General features: G+C 37.1%; 1 protein-coding gene across 1 annotated transcript in view; it reads right to left on the reverse strand.

The window, feature by feature from the left end:
• Positions 1-20,132, reverse strand: part of LOC136863977 (cytokine receptor) — a 648,368-nt gene that overhangs the window by 31,689 nt on the left and 596,547 nt on the right. The gene's annotated exons all lie outside the window — the stretch shown is intronic.

Genomic DNA, 20,132 nt, shown 5'->3' on the forward strand with positions numbered 1-20,132 from the left:
CACCCGTGCTTCGCTACGGGATTCTCAGAAAGACTGACTTGGTGGTTTTCCTAACTGAATTTAACATAGGTCATTACAAAAACGCCAATAGGAACGTAGCGATTGAAAGCAATGTTATTATATAAAATACTCGATCAAATGAAAAACCGCACACTTTCTCACTTTCAACGAACAATACTACGGGGCCGATCTAACAGTCCAAAGTTCCAGAGCTGGAAAAACCAGGTCGCAGACTGCCGTGAACACTCCTCTGTCATTATTCCGTTAAATATGCACACTACTCATTCCAATCAGTGCCTCAGAGTAGGGACTGAATAGCTCGAATGCTATGATGAATCAGTGTGTTACATACCAGTAATATCAGAAAATGTATGAATCAGAGGAATGGCATGCCAAAGAAGAAAGTTATCTAACTCCCCAGCTACTTCCCGCTAATATACAGGCAGGCTGTTACACTCGGTACGACCAGGCGAGTTGGCCGTGTGGTTAGGGGCGCGCAGCTGTGAGCTTGCATCCGGGAGATAGTGGATTCGAACCCCACTGCCGGCATCCCTGAAGATGGTATTCCGTTGTTTCCCATTTTCATACCAGTCACACCAGGCTGTACCTTAATTAAAGCCAAGGCCGCTTCCTTTACACCCCTATTCCTTTCCTATCCCATCGTCGCCATAAGACCTACCTGTGTCGGTGCGACGTAAAGCAAATTTTAAAAAACCTCGGTACGCTGCAGTAATCCTATCTATCAGGGATGAATAGAAACAGAAGACAAAAAGCACATCACAACAAACAATGGTCAATGTAATGTTATTGTTGATAAAGTTTATGAGCTTTCTATATTGCAGGCCTTCACATTAGTTTTCTTTCGACTCTGTGATATTATGGCGTCTTACAAAATTATTTATATCTTAGATTGTTTTTCCTTATTCTCAGACTTTAAATACGAATTTTCACTAAATTCTGTTTACCCATTTTCTCGTGACTCGGCGCTGATATGGACTTGGTAACAAAAATCCAAATTCATGAATATCTCTGTGATTATATGCGGTACAGTAACAATGTATAAGACGTAAGTGATGGGAAATTTAATAACTTCTTATATAACTACTACTAACTTACGACATAACTAAAGTTATGTTAGTTATGTGGTATTTATCGATACGACCACTAATAACATAAATAACTTATTTGAGAATTACATTTCAGCCCTTCCCCTAAACTACCATTTCACTCAGCGTGAATAAAATAATTTGTAGCCTAGATTGTAGTGGTTCATCACCCGACTTTACATTCCGATTTTCATTAAATTCTCTTCTGCCGTTTTTTCGTGATGCATGTACAAACAAACAAACATACATACATACATACATACATACAGACAGCAGACATTATGGAAAAGTAAAAAATGTATTTCCTTGTTACTGTGGACATGACCGATACAGGAATACCATTCTTTTCAAATTCTGAGCAATGTACAGACAAAACTCTTTATTTTATATGTATAGATTACATTTCAGGCCTTCCCCTAAACTACCATTTCACTCAGTGTGAATAAAATTATTGAAGGCCTAGATTATAGCGACTTATTCCCCGACTTTGCATACCAATTTTCGTGAAGATACGACCACTAATATAATAAATATTTGAGAATTAAACTTTAGGCCTTCCCCTAAACTATCATTTTTCTTAGAATGAAAATACAATTATGTATAGCCTATATTGTAGTGACTTATTTACCCTCTTTGTCTACCAATTTCCATTAAGATACGACCACTAATAACATAAATATTTGAAACTTAAATCATAGGCATTCCCCTAAACTGCCATTTCACTCAGCGTGAACACAATTATTTATGACCTAGATTATATCGACTTATTACCCCGACTTTGCATACCGATTTTCATTAAGACACAACCATTAATAACATAAATATTTGAGAATTAAATTTCAGACCTTCCCCTAAACTACCATTTCACTCAGCGTAAATAAAATAATTTGTAGCCTGGATTGTAGTGGTTCATCATCCGACTTTACATACCGATTTTCATTAAATTCTCTTCAGCCGTTTTCTCGTGATGCGTGTACAGACAGACAGACAGACAGACAGACAGACAGACAGACAGACATTATGGAAAAGTAAAAAATGCATTTCGTTGTTACTGTGGACATGACTGATAAAGAAATACCATTCTTTTCAAATTCTGAGCAATGTACAGATAAAACTCTTATTTTATATAGATAGATTATAGTATCATCATTTACACCCTTCATGATATTAAGAGCCAAGTTTTTTGAGTCAGTGTATTTCAGGCTAACTGGTTAAGCCAATATTGAAACAAACAAACAAACAAACAAACCCCATGGTGCTAGATAGGCCTTGGCCTACCAAGTGACTGCTGCTCAGCCCGAAGCCCTGCAGATTACGAGGTGATGCATGGTCAGTGCGATGAAACTTCTTGCCATTACTCTTAAGTCAGCATTACAACCGTTGTTGTATTTAATAGGGTGACTCGGCCGTGCGGTTAGGGGCATGCAACTGTGAGCTTGCATCCGGGAGATAGTGGATTTGAACCCCACTGTCGACAGCCCTGAAGATGGTTTTCCATGGTTTCCCATTTTCACACCAGAGAAATGTTGGGGCTGTACCTTAATTAACACCACGGCTGCTTCCCTCCCACTCCCAGTCCTTTCCCATCGTCGCCATAAGACCTATCTGTATCGGTGCGACGTAAAGCTAATTGTGTGTAATAGGGTGAAGGCAGTTCAGACGCCAATCAAAAATATTGTAATCTCAATGAGAAAATACAAAACAGAATCTTGTAATGAGACTTGCAACATTTATCTATTATAAATATTTTAAGTAATTTTTGCACTGAATAAAAATAGTGATACACCAAAATGTCACAATACAGTGAGTATCAAAGAAGCTAGGTGTGAACAAGACTACACAGGCAAGCAAGGAGCACAAATATCAGAGTAATACACAACTAGGATACTAAATTACAGGGAAAGCACCCTTGGCGCTTGAACAATCACTAACATGATATTAGAGATTTGACAGAAAAAAATACCACATTAAGAGAAGAAAACCTAATAACTAATTGAGTTTTAAATAATTCATCTACCATTTAAATAAATAAATAAATAAATAAATAAATAAATAAATAAATAAATAAATAAATAATGGAAATGGTGAATTTGCTCAAATGTTTGTGGATTCTGTAAAATCTCTAATGTGAAAAGTAAATTAGGACTTTCATTGACAAGTATAGTTAATATAAATGCCATTTTGCAGAACCATCAATGAGTTCTGTCAAGTAGTGATGGGCCATGCGCTCACTCAAGACTCTCGAGACTGATGTCGCAGATCTCGAGACTCTTGCAAGAATCTCGAGACCGATTCTCCTGTACTGCAATCTATGCGACCTCCCAGAAACTACGAGCGTAAGCTTGATAGTATATCATCAGCAGTTATTGCGTGAAATAGCGTTCTCATACGGAAACATACGTGCCGATAAATTTTGTCAAAAGTCTGGAAGAGTATTGCATTTTCAACTACAGGCCCATAGATACCATTAACGAAAGTGAAAATAGCATGTCAGTATCTTGAACTGTTCACAAGTTATTTGAGGTGAACATCTTAGCAGAATAGCCCTGTATAATTTGTTAGTAACTGTTATTAGGATGTACACCTACCTGTATACTTTGCAATTGTTGTCGACAGGGTAGCTTCTTGTGATGCAGATTGGGCCGATGTGTTCTCTGTGACGATTCCCCTTCATTGATATTATGTGTATTTCTGCTGATGTATTTTACTTCTTTTGAACAACACAGCAGACTGTGTTATGTGGCATCTCTTCAAAATAATCCCAAGTCCATGACTTAAGTTGTGTTTCGGACATCGTCTTAAAGTTGTTGTGTACAATTAGACACAATTACACATTGCACAGTCATATACCAATGTACCTAATTATGATGCGAATACTCTATAACATTGTAAGGAATTTTTTCCCTCATCACCATAATGTTGGTAAACGCAAGCATGGATCAAATGGACATTGAATGTGGGGTTTGAAAAATTATGTGTGATAACGATGTACACCTACAATAGCAGTCAGTTTCTGCACTTAGCCTACTCATTCGAGTACTTGCGGCTGCCAGGATACATATCCTTTATAATTATGTTATACTGCATCATTAATAGACCTGGATAGAAACGAGAGGGCTTAGTTGCTTGTTGACACATATTTACAGAATGGAGAAGGCCCGTGGTTGGCTATTTGTATAATCACCACAAACAACATTCAGCTCTGTCTATCTGTAGGTCAAAAACACACTGCTCACTGTACACTGTGAGAACAGTGCTCTCGAGATCCCTCGACATTTCTCATGAGAAACAGGTGCTTGTGCTAGTCTTGAGAAATCTCGAGACCACATCTCAGACTGCCCATCACTTCTGGAGAAGATGATCAGTATAATACATCTCGGTAATACACTATTTTCATTTCTTCTGAATTTACAAAAGTGTAGACAGCACAGAACTCAGAAATCTTGTATCATCTTAGGAATAACACTTTTCAAAGAAATAGAATGTGAATTTGAAAATCTGCCAATAAAAGCTTTTAGAAAGGTCCTTTGCAATGGTTGTTGGTCAGTCTATGGTATTCTGCTAGTGAGCTCTTGGAAGCTGACTGGCTTTATCTCAAGTGATTTCAATACAGTTTCAATGTATAAGACATAGTTCTGTAAACTGATTATATTTCTTATGTATTTCTTAAGTTAATGATCATCATTATTGTAGTGCAATTGTGTTTTTAAAGTTGTTGTTTTATTATCTTGTAATAACAAAGTTTATACATGTAACTGTTTAATGCTAAATAAATGACTTACTTGACTGCCAAGTCTTCCACAATCTTTGAATTACTCTGATGATGTTAGGAGTATACCCATTCTATGGAGTAGATTGAATGTATGTTCGATACTAGTATTCAGAAGGGTTTTGTTTCAGATTTGTTAAGGGTAAATTAGTCAGCCTTTTCAAAATTTAAGATATGTATGGTTGTTGAAACAATAAACATAAGGAAGCAACTTTATCAGTTGATGATGAAGTAGGCCATGTTCTGACAGAGATAATAGTTCATCTACCTTATGGGAGAAGTAGCCATGATTCTGATGTAACAGAAAGGGTAATGTTAATGAAATAATAAGTGGCATATGGCCTCTAAAGGGGCCTGGTGCTTACCTTCAGAATTGACACCTATAGGTGACCTGCATGTCTTTGAGAATGGGGCCCTTGAAAAATTATAATAAAAATGGATGAATATTGCATGCCATTTTACCTGAACTGTCCTTTTGATGTATTGCTGAATAGTTTAGTAAGTTTTAATTGTGAAAACAAATCTCACTTAATTGTTCAAGGTTTTCAGAATATAGTTCTTTTAGGGATATTTGCTCCCAGTAAAGAGTTTAAGGTGTATATAAGACTTGCTCACTCTAAACCACTAATCATACAGCTGTCTGTCTTAACAGTAATCAATTTATATGTATATAATCTTCTGATATATATATGAAGAGTAAGTCCAGTAATGATCTGCCAGTATGTCGGAACACCATACATACCTATGGTACCAGGTCATCTTATCATCTCGATATGCCGTGGTGTAAGTTAAAGAAAACTCAAAAATGTCATATGTTGTTAAGTGTAACCCTATATAATAATTTAGGTCAAGAATTCTGTCAGATCCCATTTAACATTTTCAAACAATATCTTTATAAGTGGTTGTTGGTAAAGCCATGGTACTTCATTGCCGAGTGCACTGAAGAGGACTGGAGCGATTTACACAAACTTCGAATGTTAGTTTAGTTCCTAGGCTTCTATATCTTCAGAATTGGTATGGTCTTTCACCATATTTGCCTAAATATAATGTAGGAATTTCTAGTTATTTATATGGATTATGTATAACAGGATTCATTAACGATTTTTACTTCTTTCTGATTTCATTTGAATGAGAGTCCCCTGCCAGATGTTACCAGGATTCAAAGCTGAGATGGACTGACTGAGAGCGTGGATGGAAAACAGCATCACTGCACTGCCAATGGACATTTTTTTAACAATATTATAATTAATTTGTTGTTACTTTCATATTTGTCAATTTACTTGAATATCATTGTGTAGGTTTTAGAGAGTATAAATTTATATTGATACAGAAGTGTATATCCATTCGCATGTAAGATATTTTGAGGTGTGAATGTTGGTGCACTATGACCGCCGCTGGAGTAATTGGACCCTACTTTTTTTGACACACGAACAGTAACTTCTGATATCTGCTTACAGATGTTGCAGCAGTACGCCATTGATGAACTACCACTAGAAATCCGCCATGCAGGATATTTCCAACAAGATGGTGGTCCACTGCACTGGGCCCATATTATTGGAGACTGTCTTGATGAGACGTTTCCAGGTCGGTGGATTGGTCGTGATGGACCACTGAGCTGGCCTCCACAATCTCCTGACTTAACACCATGCGATTTCTGGCTATGGGGCATGATAAAGGAGTGTGTTTACAGTAGGAAGGTTCGCGACACCAATGACCTAAAGGACCGTATACGGGATGTGATATCATCCATTCACCATGAAATGTATGTGCAGGCTTTAAATGCTACTGTTAATCGTTGGTTTCTATGTGCAAAATGTGATGGCGAACAGGTTGAGTGCACAGGTATTTAGCACTTGCAACATATCATTTAACACACTCGATGTATTTCGTTTATAGATGTATATAGATGTATGTAAAGCTAATAAATTTTTTCTGCCACTTGAGTGTTAACATAATTTATAATTTATAAATTTATAATTTATAATTGCAGTAAGCTCGTTTAGTCTACATGGAGTATATCTGTATCTGTATATTTTAATGTATTATAACAAAGGCTATCAATCAATCACTACTGATCTGCATTTAGGGCAGTCGCCCAGGTGGCAGATTCCCTATCTGTTGTTTTCCTAGCCTTTTCTTAAATGATTGCAAAGAAATTGGAAAATTATTGAACATTTCCCTTGGTAAGTTATTCCAATCCCTAACTCCCCTTCCTATAAATGAATATTTGCCCCAATTTGTCCTCTTGAATTCCAACTTTATCTTCATATTGTGATCTTTCCTACATTTAAAGACACCACTCAAACTTATTTGTCTGCTGATGTCCTCCCACGCCATCTCTCCACTGACAGTTCGGAACATACCACTTAATATGCTTACAATATTGTGATTTTTTATTCCACCTTTTCAATACAATTGGTTTTATGTTGTTAGATCATAATGCTACAACACTATTTTATAGGGACATGTTTCGCTTGAATTTCAAGCATCTTCAGCCTATATAATCATCTCAAGGTTAAGACCTGTCACATTTGATTTGCTTTGACAAATTTGTGCTTAATTATAATTCTAAAATTAAGTAATAAAATATATAAACATAGGAATTTATGAATACATTAATAGTTTAACAATATGAACAATATGAATGAATACTGAAATTGGAATAGCCGTTAATTCTAAAGATACTGACGTCCAAAACACAGTATCTGCAAATGTTGAAAAGTTGGCTAAAATTGTTTTCTCAAAGTTCTAGTTTATTTGGATCCAACCTGCACCTTCTTCTTAGACTCTTTACTTCTCTGTTATAATATAGTGGATCCTTACCATTCCTTACCACCTTTAAAGGAACAAAAATATTTTCACATTCCTCAACAATTGCTTTAAACCCAACCCAGATTCTGTTTATATTTTTATTTACCATTTTCCAGCGATCATACTTACTTTTTTTAAACTCCCTCATGCCTATTTTATCAGCCATATGGTACTGCCTAATAGTCTTAATTTTAATACCTTCCTTTCTTTCACATTTGTTTTTAACTATGACAAAAACAGCTTCGTGATCACTAATATCATCTATTACTTCGGTTTCTCCATAGAGCTCATCTGGTTTTATCAGCACCACATCCAAAATATTCTTCCCTCTAGTTGGTTCCATCACTTTCTGAATCAGGTGCCCTCCCCATATTAACTTATTTGCCATTTGTTGTTCAGGCTTCCTGTCGTTCGCATTACCTTCCCAATTGACATTTGGTAAAATGAGATCACCTGCTACAATCACGTTCCTTTTCTTATCATTTCCCACATACCTGATTATCTTATCAAATAGTTCTGAATCAGTGTCTGCGCTACCCTTTCCCGGTCTGTACACTCCAAAGACATCAAGTTGCCTATTATCTTTTGAGATGAGCCTTACACCCAGAATTACATGTTTTTCATCCTTAACTTTTTCATAGCTTACAAATTCTTCTTTCACCAGAATGAATACTCCCCCTCCTACCATTCCTATCCTATCTCTACGATACACACTCCAGTTCCATGAGAATATTTCTGCATCCATTATATCATTTCTCAACCATGATTCAACTCCTATTACAATATCTGGTAAGTATATATCTATTAAATTACTTAATTTGATTGCTTTGTTTACAATGCTTCTACAATTGAGCACTAATATTTTTATGTCATCCCTACTTGATTTCTAGTTCCCTGTTCCCTGTTCGCTTAACACCGCTCCCTAGGCCACCCCGTTTCCCTGAATGTACCTGCCTATAACCCTTCTAAACAAGTTTCCTAACTTACATGTACCACTGTGGTTTAAGTGAAGGCTATCTGAGCACAGATCCGTGTCTCCTACCCACCCATTAGGATCTAGAAATCTCACTCCCAGTTTCCCACATACCCACTCCATAGTCTCATTTAAATTCCCAATCACCTTGCTGTCAGTATCTCTCCTACACAGTATTCCACTGATAACAATCTCTGCTTCCTTAAACTTCATCCATGCTGCATTTACCAGATCCCACACATCCCCAACTATGTTGGTACTTATACCTGCTTGCCTTATGTTGTTAGTACCAATGTGAAACACTACCACCTTCTCCTTTCCCTCTTCCTTCTCTTCTACGTTCCTCAACATCTCCCTCAACCTGATTCCTGGATAACACTCTACCCTGGTTCCCTTTCCTCCACACACTTTCCCCACATGTCTAACGATGGAATCCCCCATGACCAGAGCCTCAACCCTACCCACCTCATTTGAACCCCTCCACTCCCGGTCAGCACTATCTTCTCTCACTGTTGCAGAAGCTACTTCCTCCTCCCTTTTCTCCCTTCCATGACACTGTTCCATCTGTCTTTTCCTTTTCACTACACTACATTTCCCTTTCCTACCTTTCCCCTTCCTCCTACTTCCACACATATCAGCAACAGTTCCCTGTTCCTCATCTTCCCTCGGTTGTTCTACCTGCAGTGACTCGTACCAATTTCTCACAGACACCTGTCCTGAATTCTGATCCTGAACAGAGCCCTTAGCCTGCAATCTCCTTCCCCTTAAAACATTAGACCACCTGTCTTCTACAATTCCCCCATTTCCTTCCCATCCCTCCTTTACACCTACTATATCCTGTACATTATTTGAGGGAGGCCTACTTTCCTACCTGTCTTCTGAGAGAATCCTAATTATCTTCCTCAAACTTTCCAACTCCTCCCTCATACTCCTTAATGCCTGGCCACACCCACAGTTCCTACACTTGCACTGCGTAGCCATTATTTACGGAATAATGGGACTTATTGTTGCACTTGTTGTTTAATGCCAAATAAATGTTTCAATATACACTTGTTTACTCACTGCAACATCACTGACAAGTAAGGTTCAGAAATCTTTTTGTGAAGATCCAAAGCAATATTTGATCCACATTTCCTTCTCACAAGCTTCCATCCTTTTGATATAAATAAAGCAGACCATCCTATCCATATAAAATAAAACAGATTACATGTTACATTGTTTTTAATCTACATCTCTTACCTTAGGTCAGTGGAAAAACAGCAGTGAAACTACAAACTAATTAGGTATATGTTTCGGGGGATTTCATTTCCAATCTCCAGATTAAATAAAAAAATGTAATTTTAAACAGAACATATTCTACTCATAACTTCACATAACATAGTCCTGGCAGTGTTGAGGAACTCAATTTATTTGCATTGAAGAGAAAGGCCTCAGCTACTGGCATTTGAATTTGCAACACTGTGATAGTAAATTAGAGTAATCTTGCTGTATCTCCACAACAAATCTCCCTAAAAATCAGAGTTTGGGAAGTAATTGAGTAAAAGTACAGTCGAACCTCAATATCTTGAACCTCCATTACTCAAATTTTCAGTATCTGGAAGTAACTTAAATTTCCCGGCCGTTTGTCCTATTCTTCACGTGTATTTATTTCTCTATTACTCGAAACTCGGTTACACAAATTGCTAGATTTCTCGAAGCAAACATTTCCTCCCTTGAAGCAAAAATACTCTGTAAATCTAATTTTGTGCAACATTAACTGTGTAACACAGCATTTGTGGTTTGTGAGGAACAGTTAACAAGTAAAGATAGGGTTACAATGATGCTGGAAGCTAATACGACTGGAACCGAAAAACTAAAACTTCTAGTGACCGGAAAATCGGTGAAGTCTCGCTGTTTCTGAGGTGTGAATTAATTACCGGTCACGTACGGAAGCAACCCCCGATGTCGCAGATGACAAGCTCCATTTACGAATCTCGGCTGTGTGGAATTGACGAGAAGTTTCAACGTGAAGGGAGGAAGGGTTAACAATAACAAACAGAACAGACTAACGGATGTTTTCTAAAGGTGTTGATAGAGGTATGTTTCTTGTTTCACAACTGTATGTACTGTAACCTGTCTTCTAAAAGTTACTATAATAAGAGTTGTAATTAAGGCGATGCTTTAAAATAAGAGTTTGTGTGTATATTTCTAATTGTTGTTAAAAATAATGTAATATATAATATAATATAATATAATATAATATAATATAATATAATATAATATAATATAATATAATATAATATAATATAATATAATATAATATAATATAATATAATATAATAAATAAGTCCGTAGATACGCATGATTCAATTATGTGCTATACATGTTCAAAACCTCCTCTGCGAACCATGTGACCTTGCCGCGGTGGGGAGGCTTGCGTGTCCCAATGATGCAGATAGCCGAGCCGCAGGTGCAACCATATCGGATGGGTATCTGTTGAGAGACCAGACTAACGAATGGTTCATCGAAAGGGGGGTAGCAGCCTTTCGGTAGTTGCAAGGGCGGCAGTCTGGATGATTGACTGATACGGCCTTGTAATAATACTCAACATGGCTTAGCTGTGTTGATACTGCTACACGACTGAAAGCAACGGGAAACTACAACCATAACTAACTCCCGAGGACATGCAGCTCTCTCTGTATGAATGATGTACTGATGATGGCTTCCTCCCGGGTAAAATATTCCGGAGGTAAACTAGTCCCCCATTCGGATCTCCGGGTGGGGACTACACGAGAGGGGGCGATCATCAGGAAGATGGATACTGACATTCTGCGAGTCGGAGCGTGGAATGTTAGAAGTTTGAATCGTTGTGGTAGGTTAGAGAATCTGAAAAGGGAGATGAATAGGCTAAAGTTAGATGTAGTTGGCATAAGTGAAGTACGTTGGCAGGAAGCACAAGATTTTTGGTCAGGCGACTACCGAATTATCAACACAAAATCAAACAGAGGAAATGCAGGAGTTGGTTTAATAATGAATAAGAAAATAGGGCAGCGGGTAAGCTACTACGACCAGCATAGTGAAAGAATTATGGTCGTCAAGATAGACACCAAACCAATGCCCACCACAATAGTGCAGGTCTATATGCCTACTAGTTCAGCGGAGGATGAAGAAATCGAAAGAATATATGAGGAGATAGAAGACTTAATACAATATGTAAAAGGTGACGAGAATCTAATTGTGATGGGAGACTGGAATGCAGTGGTAGGCCAAGGAAGAGAAGGTAGTACAGTAGGAGAATTTGGATTGGGACAAAGGAACGAAAGAGGAAGTCGGCTGGTTGAATTCTGCACTGATCATAATTTAGTCATTAACAATACTTGGTTCAAACACCACAAACGATGGCTGTATACGTGGACGAGACCTGGAGACACTGGAAGGTATCAAATAGACTTCATTATGATTAGGCAGAGATTCAGAAACCAGGTGTTGGATTGCAAAACTTTCCCAGGAGCAGACGTGGACTCTGACCACAACTTGTTGGTCATGCAATGCCATCTGAAGTTGAAGAAATTGAAGAAAGGAAAGAATGCAAAAAGATGGGATCTAGACAAGTTGAAAGAAAAGAGTGTGAGGGATTGTTTCAAGGAACATGTTGCACAAGGACTAAATGAAAAGGCTAAAGGAAACACTATAGAGGAAGAATGGAGAGTCATGAAAAATGAGGTCAGTAGGGCTGCTGAAGAAATGTTAGGAAGGAAGAAAAGATCAACTAAGAATCAGTGGATAACTCAGGAGATACTAGACCTGATTGATGAACGACGAAAATACAAGAATGCTAGAAATGAAGAGGGCAGAAAAGAATACAGGCGATTAAAGAATGAAGTGGATAGAAAGTGCAAGGTAGCTAAGGAAGAATGGCTGAAGGAGAAATGCAAGGATGTCGAAGGCTGTATGGTCCTGGGAAAGGTAGATGCTGCATACAGGAAAATCAAGGAAACCTTTGGAGAAAGGAAATCTAGGTGTATGAATATTAAGAGCTCAGATGGAAAACCACTTCTAGGGAAAGAAGACAAAGCAGAAAGATGGCAGGAGCATATCCAACAGTTGTATCAAGGTAAAGATGTAGATAATTTGGTTCTGGAACATGAAGAGGCTGTTGATGCTGATGAAATGGGAGACCCAATTTTGAGGTCGGAGTTTGACAGAGCTGTGAGAGACCTCAATAGGAACAAGGCACCTGGAATTGATGACATTCCCTCTGAATTACTGACTGCCTTAGGCGAAACCAGCATGGCAAGGTTATTTCATTTAGTGTGCAAGATGTATGAGACAGGAGAAGTCCCATCCGATTTTCGGTAGAATGTTGTTATACCTATTCCCAAGAAAGCCGGTGCTGACAGGTGTGAAAACTACCGCACCATTAGTTTAGTATATCTCATGCCTGCAAAATTTTAACACGTATTATTTACAGAAGAATGGAAAAACAAGTTGAAGCTGAGTTGGGAGAAGATCAATTTGGCTTCAGAAGAAATGTAGGAACATGTGAAGCAATCCTGACTTTACGTCTGATCTTAGAGGATCGAATCAAGAAGGACAAGCCCACGTACATGGCATTCGTAGATCTAGAAAAGGCATTCGATAATGTTGATTGGACCAAGCTATTTATGATTCTGAAGATGATAGGGATCAGATACCGAGAACGAAGAATTATCTACAATCTGTATAAAAATCAGTCTGCAGTGATAAGAATCGAGGGCTTTGAAAAAGAAGCAGCAATCCAGAAAGGAGTGAGGCAAGGCTGCAGTTTGTCCCCTCTCCTTTTCAATGTTTACATAGAACAGGCAGTAAAGGAAATCAAAGAGAAATTTGGAAAGGGAATCACAGTCCAAGGAGAAGAAATCATAACCTTGAGATTTGCCGATGATATTGTTATTTTATCTGAGACTGCAGAAGACCTTGAGAAGTTGCTGAATGGTATGGATGAAGTCTTGGGTAAGGAGTACAAGATGAAAATAAATAAGTCCAAAACAAAAGTAATGGAGTGCAGTCGAACGAAGGCAGGTGATGCAGGAAATATTAGATTAGGAAATGAAGTCTTAAAGGAAGTAGATGAATATTGTTACTTGGGTAGTAAAATAACTAACGATGGCAGAAGTAAGGAGGACATAAAATGCAGACTAGCACAAGCAAGGAAGAGCTTTCTTAAGAAAAGAAATTTGCTCACTTCAAACATTGATATCGGAATTAGAAAGATGTTTTTGAAGACTTTCGTGTGGAGCGTGGCATTGTATGGAAGTGAAACATGGACGATAACTGGTTTAGAAAGAAAGAGAATAGAAGCTTTTGAAATGTGGTATTACAGAAGAATGCTGAAGGTGAGATGGGTAGATCGAATCACGAATGACGAGATACTGAATCGAATTGGTGAGAGGAGATCAATTTGGCTAAATTTGACGAGAAGGAGAGATAGAATGTTAGGACACATCTTAAGACACCCAGGACTTGTTCAGCTGGTTTTTGAAGGAAGTGTAGGTGGTAAGAACGGTAGGGGTAGACCAAGATATGAATATGACAAGCAGATTAGAGCAGATGTAGGATGCAATAGTTACGTAGAAATGAAAAGGTTAGCACAGGATAGGGTGGCATGGAGAGCTGCATCAAACCAGTCTATGGACTGATGACTCAAACAACAACATGTTCAAAAATGGCATTCTCGATATCTCGAAATTTTGATAACTCGAAATAAAACTTAGCTCTGTAATTCACGTAGGATTTAATCACTACAGAATATAATTGTGTTGAATAGGTGGACACAGTAAATTTTATTCTTGAAAGAATTTTACTTATTATTAAAACTTAGCTCCCGAGGTGATTCGAAATATCGAGGTTCCACTGTAATTAAATTACTTGTAACGTTACTTTTTTGGTAATTTTTACTTTTCACAAAATTTAATTTTTACTTGTAATTTACATCTGGAAATTAAATTGTAACCATTGCATTTTAACAATTGTTACATTCTGGTAATCGATAATCATTGCATCGAGAGCTCGGCAACTTTGGAGTCCCAGCGCTTGCAACGTGTAGTGCCAATAGTATAATACCCAGGATACAACACACACTGGTTCCTTTACTCGCAGGGTTTTTTGGTTTCTGGTTGAGATTTAGATAATCGTGTACTATGTGGTCAAGAATTTAGTCAGAACAAACACGTGACGGTGAACAGGTTCAAGAATTTATCTTCTCCTTTTAGAATAAATATTTTGCATTAGTTATCCTGAAAATAATGAAAACCCGAATGAGACATGCAAACTTTGCTTGGGACCAATCAGTTTGAAAGTTTGTTTAATCTCAATTAGTGATCATAGCCATTTAATGTGTCTATGCTAAAAGAACACAAAATAGAGGGGTTTTTTCCCATTACAAACTGTGGTATCATTCCATTCCCATGTGGAAGAAAGAAAAGAGTGATTTTCAAAAGGTTGCCACTTTATGAAGTAATTGTAATTTTAATTTTACCGATTACTTTTCTTTAAAATTAAGTAAAATATTTCACATGTAACATTAATTGAGCCCAATTATTTTTATTTTGTACTTTTGCCATCAATGCTTAAAAATGTAGTGTTAAAGTCCGACTCGTTGGCTGAATGGTCAGCGTACTGGCCTTCGGTTCAGAGGGTCCCGGGTTCGATCCCCGGCCGGGCCGGGGATTTTAACCTTAATTGGTTAATTCCAATGGCACGGGGGCTGGGTCTATGTGTTGTCTTCATCATCATTTCATCCTCATCACGACACGTAGGTCGCCTACGGGTGTCAATAGAAAGACCTGCACCTGGCGAGCCAAACCCGTCCTGGGATATCCCGGCACTAAAAGCCATACGACATTTCATTTTTTTGTAGTGTTAAAAATCAATTGTTATTTTTCAACTATTCCCATATGGAAAATAAATAAATAAATAAATAAATAAATAAATAAATAAATAAATAAATAAATAAATAAATAAATAAATAAATAAATAAATAAATAAATAAATAAATAAATAAATAAATAAATAAATAATTATTTATGTCATTCTTAGCTCAAAGACATTAGAATGTATGAACATATACATGAAGACAGACATTCAAAATACAGAAGATGTAAGGTGGTGATAATGCTGTAAGTTTCACTTTTACAGGATACCTGGCGAGATATAGTGTTTAAGTGCACTATGTCTTCTGGTGTTGGCTAGAATAAATTTGTTACTTTCACTGACCTGTCTCAGTCTCATTGTAGGCTTTGACAGTATGAAAGTGACCAAGGCATGAGTGTTGCTAGTAATACTATTCCTTATGCAACCAGTCCCTGTTACGAATGGTGTGAATGGTGTTAATTTGTTGGTGTGAAAATATCGCTCATAGGGTCAGTTGGTACATGCGTTTCAGTGGGCTTGGCAGGCTAATATGTAATAGCAACTTCTGGCCTGGTGAGGAAAGCAATGGGATACTACCTCACTCCTCATTTCTCTAGTATGGCTCTTCAGTGACACCTAGGCTATTTATGACAGCTGATGGCAGAGCTGTGGAGGATCAAATCAGCCTTCGGGCTGAATACCCAACATACATAAATGTCATGCTTTGAGTATTTGCAAACCTATCAATTTGTGTATTAAAAATGTAAGTACAGGAGTTCTGGTTACTGAGAAGCCAATTCTTCTTTTTCTTTCACCTTGTATTAAGGTTTTTACTTACTAAACAATTTAAATAAAATGAGTGAAGCATACCTAATACACAGTGTGTTCCTGAATAGCAATCCACTTATAGAAGTTATATCTCGTAATTGTGCATGGTGCACAGAAAATGTTGGTTATAACATGTTACATGGGTTCCAGGGTGAGTTGTGGTTCTTAAAGTGTAGTGGTGTTTGTTCCTCAAAATAATTTGTGATGATGATCCTGAGAATGTTTAATGAAAATATCTCAAATTTCATATAATTAAATGAAAATGGTGAATACTACAGGCAGTGCAAATAGTTTATTTATATAGGGACGTTCCATGAAATTACTGATGTTACATCCCTAATGTTTATTTTTTATTCTACTTAATATCCAAACCATAAAATCCAGGTACTAGATGAGGCTTCTTCTAGCAAATGACATTACAGATTTTTCTTACATCCATATCTTGTATCCAGGATACTGAAACATTTCTCGTCTGGGATTTGTGTTTCTCCTATACAGAGGACAAGAAAAGGAGGAGGCTGGATTCCAGACCTGGTGCACTAGTCTGCTTCTCTTCCAGTGTTTGTGGTTTCCTACAGCCCATCATTTTGGAATGTGCATGGCAGTATCTGAGCAGATGTAGTATTACAGGTTTAGGAGAGAGAATTCACTTCTACTGCAAACAGTGCAGACACAAAGTGCATTCTAATTGCTGCTTCTTACCATTAATTAATTTTTCGAGGTCAAAATTTGTCAGTATCTTAATAATAATAATAATAATAATAATATTGGATTTACGTCCCACTAAGATGAAGAGGTGTTGGCTGACGTATTTGAACACCTTCCTCAAATACCACCGGACTGAGCCAGGATTGAACCTGCCATATCTGAGTCAGAAAGCCAGCGCCTCAACCGCCTAAGACACTCTGCCTGGGTTGTCATTATCGAACTCATGACTTACATGTGTGTGTGTGTGTGTGTTATTAGTTGAGAGAGAGAGAGAGAGAGAGAGATAGAGAGAGAGAGAGAGACACACACACACTCCCATCCAAACAATGAGCACACCCAATATTGCTTAACTGTGTATAGTTGGTGCCCTCTCACTGTATCAGTGGTAGTGTGATTTGAGAGTGCTCTCATAGTCCACTAGTGTTGATGTGGGAAAGAGTTTTCCCACAACAACTGAAGTGGTCACCCCTCCACCAAGATAGCCACCAATGTTGCCTAACTAAGAACGATGCGTTGCAATTATTAATTATTTTCACCATAATGGTCAACTACCTTAGGTCTGTATTGACTTAAATGGTATGAAATGAATGTATGATTAGCACTGCAATTATCTCGTAAGAAAGAATAATTTAGAAAAGTTGCACCTGCCTCAGTTTTCTGCTTATTTCCAGTGTTGTTGCTATGTAAGTGGTTAACAGTTGAAGTGCCAGTGTCAACAAGTTTGATAGTGGATGTATCTACGGTGTTAAATTTGGAGTTCTGCTAAACTGGGTGTGTATCATGTGTTCTCTTCATTTGCATAATTTAATCTACATCTTCCTTTTCTTCTTTTCTTTTTGTTTACAATTTGCTTTACGTTGCACCAACACAGATAAGTCTTATGACGACAAGGGGATAGTGTTAGGAGTAGGAAGCGGCCGTGGCATTACTTAAGGTACAGCCCCAGCATTTGCCTAGTGTGAAAATGGGAAACCACGGAAAACCATCTACAGGGCTACCGACAGTGGGGTTTGAACCCACTCTGTCCCGAATGCAAGCTCACAGCTGCGCGTCCCTAACCGGATGGCCAACTTGCTCGCTTACATTTTCCTGACTGCTGCCTTAATAAAATGCAAAATATTAGGGATGTGATAATACTACGTAACACCTCTCTCTGTACATGATAATAATTAATAGTGGGTTTTAAATTAAACTGAAACTTCATTAATTTTGACACATTTAAAAATTTGTAAGTGGAAACAGAATTCGAAATTGCTTGCAATTGCTGCTCTAATCACTCAAACACAAAGCACAACTGTAGATATGTAGGCCAAAGCCACTACCTACCAGAAAATCTTGAGATTTCTGATTCATAACAGACAAGACTTATTACTGTTACAATATATTTAACTAGTACTGTATTTATATTATTCATTAACATTATAGTATCATATAAATTACCCATAATAAACATACATCAATTAGGTCGATGTAACAATCAAAGCTAAATGTTCGTAAAACAAACACACTTGCCTCGTACATTGTGACAGTGTTAGGAAAACCAGAACACCAGTTTTAAATAAAAGAAATTAAACTGCAGTAAGAAGTTCTACTTAATGTAATGGTAAAACAGTTGAGGTCTTATACCAGCAGCTTTGCCCATCCCTTATACTGTTATTTGTTTTGCCTATTCAAACAAAGTGGACAATGACATTTTGGGGACAGCCTGTATATAAATACTACGTAAGTTACTTCTGTTTGGTGTTGATCACTTACCAAAGAGCATGCAGCCAAAATGTGACTCAATTTATATTTAAGCACAGTTCTTTGGTCTTTGATTTTATTAGAGTGCAAGATAGACAATGTACAAAATTAAGCTCTCAAATATTTTAAAGTCTCCATAAAATGTCTCCAGTTTGTTCCAGAGAGAAAGGTTGTAGAAGTAGTAAAACAACAATTTCCTATTCCTACATCTCTGGAAATAAATCTTGTCAAGATAATTTAAGTCATCTTTTAATGGCAGGGAAATAAAAAGCAACAAGGAAGCACTACTTACCTAGTGAAAGAACACAATGTGCATGCACATCAAAGAGTGAAATAACAAGAAATGTCAGAAGAAGAAGAATACAGTCAGAATGACATTGAAATATTTGCCTTTGTATGCCATTCTTCCCAAACATACCATATGTGTATCTAGCATATTGTTGTCTAGATAAGACATCCTTCCCCTTTACTTCCTTCTTCCTCAGCTTCATCATGTTACTTTCATTCAGGCTTTATTTGACACATCATGGTGTTTCTAGGAAACCAGGAAAGAATTCCAAGGAAGTTCAAATAGAAATTTTATGTTAAAGTGGGCCTTAACAGATATATGCTGACTTAAGACATAACGAAGTGTGATTCGGGGTGAACTGAACTTTTCATTCAAAATTACAATATTAGAATAAGGTGAAACTTGTCCTTAGAGGTGTATTTGATATAGAAAAAAATATATTCCCAGAGCTCCACTAATTCACAACTATTCTCAGACTTGAAGGGAATTACAACATATCTTGAATTTGCTGTGAAACAAGAGTCATCTTCACAGATAGTGCCCGTGCTGCTGACATGATATTCAATATCCATATTATGGGCATCTATTTCAAGAACCGAGGTAAGCATAAGTGTATTGCACTTGCCAGAAAATAGTGACTGCTTTAGATTTGAAATATTTCTGTTATTTAAGGCATTTGCTCGTATGGAGAAGAAAAAAAGGAATAAAGCCCACAATCATCTGTTAGTTTATTTTCTTTCCGATATATCAAGTCATCATGACCAAGTTTGTAAATAATAATAATTATTTTTATAATAATAAGAAGTGTTTAACTGACTGCAGTTTAGGAAAATAATCAGCAGTGAATAGACTCCTGATTTTACATATACAGTATAGAGAATATAATATGATATGGTATTCACAACATTCAATAATATCATTGTTGCCCATTATTATTTTCTATTGTTAATTATCCATTCAATTAACAAGTCACCCACACAATATTTATTAATCTCCTGGAGTTTAAATCACTTTTTATAAATGTCTACCTTTGAA

Source organism: Anabrus simplex, chromosome 2, assembly GCF_040414725.1.
Source record: "Anabrus simplex isolate iqAnaSimp1 chromosome 2, ASM4041472v1, whole genome shotgun sequence".
NCBI lineage: Eukaryota > Metazoa > Arthropoda > Insecta > Orthoptera > Tettigoniidae > Anabrus > Anabrus simplex.